The sequence below is a fragment of the Chrysochloris asiatica genome, unplaced genomic scaffold (genome assembly GCF_000296735.1).
Source record: "Chrysochloris asiatica unplaced genomic scaffold, ChrAsi1.0 scaffold00607, whole genome shotgun sequence".
In the NCBI taxonomy this organism is placed as follows: Eukaryota; Metazoa; Chordata; class Mammalia; order Afrosoricida; family Chrysochloridae; genus Chrysochloris; species Chrysochloris asiatica.
In genome coordinates this window covers 179,807-184,346 of record NW_006409125.1, presented here as the reverse complement: position 1 = coordinate 184,346, position 4,540 = coordinate 179,807, and the positions used below count along the sequence as shown (strand labels likewise).

General features: G+C 46.3%; 1 pseudogene; it reads left to right on the top strand.

Annotated features, from left to right (window-relative positions):
* Positions 1–3,048: 3,048 nt before the first annotated feature.
* The window catches only part of LOC102841839, a 6,034-nt pseudogene continuing 4,542 nt past the window's right edge, over positions 3,049–4,540 (top strand).

The following is a 4,540-nucleotide window of genomic DNA, read 5'->3' as shown; positions in this document are numbered from 1 at the left end:
CCGTAGCTGCTTCAAAATGTTGATTTGAGGAACCTCCTGAGCAACATCATGGCAGCTCCAGAGCAACAGCTGGATTGCTCCCCGTGTATAGCATGGGGTACACCTGATCAGCAGGCTGGGGTGGCTCTGTATCTGCAGATTGGGACACCGCCTCTTGCCCATTGTTACTGGTCTACCCAGACCTTCAGCTTTGTAGCCACCAAGTTGCCTGGGTCTCAGCACTCACGAAGGCCTCTCTTCCCACTGAAACTGTTCTCCTGTGAACAGGGGACTCACTAAAAGCTCAGTCCGCATTACCAGATTATGATCTGAAGTGGGTTTCTACCACACCTCCTCGATATCACGCTGATCCTTCCAGAAGCTTTATTTCTGATTTTGCTCATGTGTCATGGGGTGACCTATGACAATATGTCCCTCCTCTGTGTATTGTAGGATATCTGTGTATTTTACCATGGAATCAATGAGAATGCCTAGCTTCAAAACATCCATACTTGTAGACAGGAGGAGTTTGTAGTGATCCATCAAGGCACCTACCTGGAGAGTGACCACTTCTCCATGGATACATTTGTGGTAACATACCGGAGCTTTAAAATCACCCAGGAGGTGCTGTGCCCCTCCCTCCTGTGGTGAGTGTCCTGTCCCCCACAGCACCTTGAGACTCTGTCCCTACCAATGAGGTGTCCTTTCACATCGCTGAGCCTCAGTTTGTTCCTCTGAGAAATGGGGAGAGAAAGGAACAAAGCAGCCAGAATGACTGTCAGAACCCTGTGAAACAAGTCCTGAAAATGTGTCCCCTGATCTTGGGGTGTTCACAGTTTGAGTTTCTCTTTCTTCCATGAAGAAGGTGTGTGGACCACACTTACTTATTGCCTGTCCTTCAACAAAAACCTGTTTGCCATGAGTAACGAGGGCTCAGTGTACTTCCAGAGGTGTCTCCTCTTTCTGTAGCCAGAACAAACAACCCTGAGAGATGACAAAGGGTTTGCAGGACACATAGATATTAGGGAAGTTACCATTTGGGTTCATGCCTGTAGCAATCATTCCTAGGCCCCCACTGATGCAGACACTGCTGTAGGCCCTGGGTAGCATTCAGTGAACAAGCAGGCAGACAGTCCTGCTTTTCTAGGCTCCATTCTAATCGGGACTCACACACAAACAGCAGCCTTCTTAGCAGGTGGAGCTCAGAACTCCTGAGATTGTACACCCTCATGTCTCCTCCAGGTGTGGACAGAACTATCCTCAGTCTGCCCTGGACCTCGGACCTGTGGAGCATCTCAAAGTGTGAGTGAGAAGTTGGGATTCTTGTGTTTATATTAGGCTGTGGACTGTGGGGAATTATGTCTGTTCTGTGGCTGTGTGCATCCCAGGTCCTCAGATCAACATCACCCTGGAAGATTGTCCTCTGGGTGTCCCGTACAGGAATAAAGCAGTCACAGAAAGATGTTTTGAGGAATAAGAGCAAATCTTGGGGTTCAGGCAGTCCCTGGTAGAATAAGCATCCACAGCCCACTTTCACCTCTGCATGATCCCTCCCAAATTGATGGCTTAAAGGAAGAGTTGGAGAGAAACACCTGTCACTCATCCCTTCCTTGTTGTGGGCACTGAGCTGCATGTGTCACCCCTGTTTCTCAGGAGAACAGTGTCACTGGGAGGAGAGGGCCTAGACTGAGCTCTGAGTGAGACTCAGAAATTATTCTGGCTACCAAGCTCAGGACCTAGGCAGGCTAGTGGGGAGGATGGAGTCCATGTTCCTCAGTGCCAGGTGTTCCTGGAGCATCTAGTGTGCTAGACTGTAAGGTAGACATACAGAAACTCTCCTCCCTGCCCACAGAGATGAATCTCCCATAGGGAGAAACCAGGTGACACACAGGGTCTTATTTCTGGCTTTCTAAGGAAGGAAAAATTAGTAAGACTATTGATGCAGAACTCCCTTTGTTCAGATGTTTGCGCAAGGATGGGACCAGACCTGCCAGTAGCAAGAGAATTCTAGGAAGTCTGATTGGAAGGGTAAGGCCATGTTCAGGCATGCCCTGGGTGGACAATATGGAATGAAAGGTCAATTATGAACCATGCTTCTCTCCGCAAATCCCTACATCCATCTTCTGCATCTCTGGCAACTGGGTACACATCTACAGTAAAGGTTTCTGTGAAAAGCCAGGCTTTGCCAAGATTAAGAAGCCTGCAGATTGCCTGAGAGGAGGAAATATGCTCATGTCAGGATTGGACCATCAAATGCACATTCTCCTGACAAAGATGGAGGAGCCACAGGACACTGACACAGAGCTCCTTAGTGAGGATGTGTGGGTGTGTCTGCATGTGACCTCGTCAGATTGACGTGGGGCAGAGGTAACTTAGGGGGATCCCAAGGCTGGGACTGTGCCAGAGATCACAGTAATCTCATGCTTCACTCCTGGTTGAGAGCTCTGTGTAGAGGATTACAGGGTGGAAAACTTGATATTGTGTTTCGTGGTGAGGAACCATGTTCAGGTGTTGGAAAAGTAAGAAAACGTAGTCATGGTGCTCCAAATTTTTCATCTTCCAATTCAAGAGCCAACACCAACACTGGAGCATGGTCAAGCCCAGAGTCATCCATATCCAGATCTGGTGGAGAAATCAGAAGGGCAAGCACTTTTCCTACGTCCTCCAGGGCATTTCATCCTTACAGCCAGGGGCCTGTCTTGACCTGCTGCCCTGGTTCATTGTCTTCACCCAGGTGATGCTCCTGTCTTACAGCCCCAGGGCAACCAACGGGCAAAGATCCAGACAACAGGTGATAGGAAAAGACTGCAGAGGGTAAACAGAGTCCTCAAGAGGCCAAAGGGCATGAAGTTGAATTCAAAACAATTGAATACGATAAAATCAAGAGGAAACAGAGGGCCAAGTCATTTGTGGAGAACGGCCCCCTGAAGGCTCAGGAGGCCAGCATCGAGGGGACTGGAGCAACTGAATCAGGTATGGAGGCCGGGGAAATTAGGGGAAGTCTCCTTCAACACAGAGCCATCATTCATCAAGGACCATTCTTGTCTCCTGAAACAATACTCAAAGGGCATGCCTTTCACCTTGCCTCCTACAAAAGCCCCACTTGAAGTTAGAAACTAATCAAGAGACTTGACTTACACCATTTTTGTTTTAGAAGATGCAAATGCTAGAATTCAGAATATGGAGGTTCCTAAAGAAGTATCACATTCTGGAAAACATTACATCTTCCATAAATCTCACTTGCGTATGGTTCATAGAAGACCAAAGGTCAAACCAAGTCGAAGGTTCATAAAAGAGGTTCCCTCCATAAGCTCATGCTTAGAAAGAGACCTGCTTTCCCTGCATTGAGGAGCCTCATAAATTCCCCTCCGCAAGAAGTGTTATCATCTTCAGGAGGCCTGAGTTCTCCAGAAAATCCCTTTCCAGAATTACTTTTTTCAGAACCTGCAGAAAACACTACTATCCACAATGCTACTGTGCCGGATGAGACTACCCCTGAAATGTTTGCCCATAAGGATCCTTCCACTGCAGATTCTGCTGTGACTGCTGACAACTTAATGCCAACTGTTAAACAAACCAATGAAACACAATGGGAATACCATAACATGGGCACTGACTTACCCTCCAAGCTCGAAGGCTCCTCTCTCCCATTGCTCTTATCCCCAGGTGATCAATTTGAAATCAATTTAAACCAGCAGTTGCGGTCCCTCATCCCCAACAGTGATGTGAGAAGGCTCATTTCTCATGTGATCCGGACTTTGAAAATGGACTGCTCTGAACCCCATGTACACATAGCCTGTGCCAAGCTCATCTCCAGAACAGGCCTCCTGATGAAGCTTCTCAGTGAGCAGCACAATGTAAAGGTACCAAAAGCAGACTGGGATACAGACTGATGGAAAACTGGTAATTAAATCAATGAGAGCACAAGAAGTCCAAAGTGAGCAAAAAGAGCAGAAGTCGAGTGAGGTGAGGACAATTCTGGTAACAGAACCCAGACTGTTCCATCAGCAGTCAGGACATGCCTTTGGAGTAGTCAAGCTCCTACTCCATATCCGATCCTAACAAATTGCTTTAGCTAACATAGTCACTCCCTACTTTACTTATTGAGAGAATGGTGCCTGTATTCCTAGTGTAGGCAAGAAAATGACTTATCATTATTATACAAGAAGAATGCTTAAAAGTAAGATTATTAAATGTGTATGTTCTTGATGAACCTATAAGCTAGAATCAGCCAGAAGCATTGAGTTCTGAACACAGAACAGTTAGCCTTTGAATCTCACTGTTCTTAAAAAAAAAGTGGTTTTATTCCTCCTGTTTTTTTCAGCTCACAAAAGAAGTTCCAGGATATGGTTATAACAACAAACTCATCTTGGCAATATCTGTGACTGTGGTAGTGATGATTGAGGTAAGGACAATAATTTGTCAAATTTCCAGAATACATCTTGTCTTTATAATAGATTCAGAACCCACAAACTGAAAATCTAAGCTACTTTCCCACCTACTACTGCTTGTTATTCCTCTTTAATCGATAGGACTGGGGTACACTTTGTTCTTTTATTGG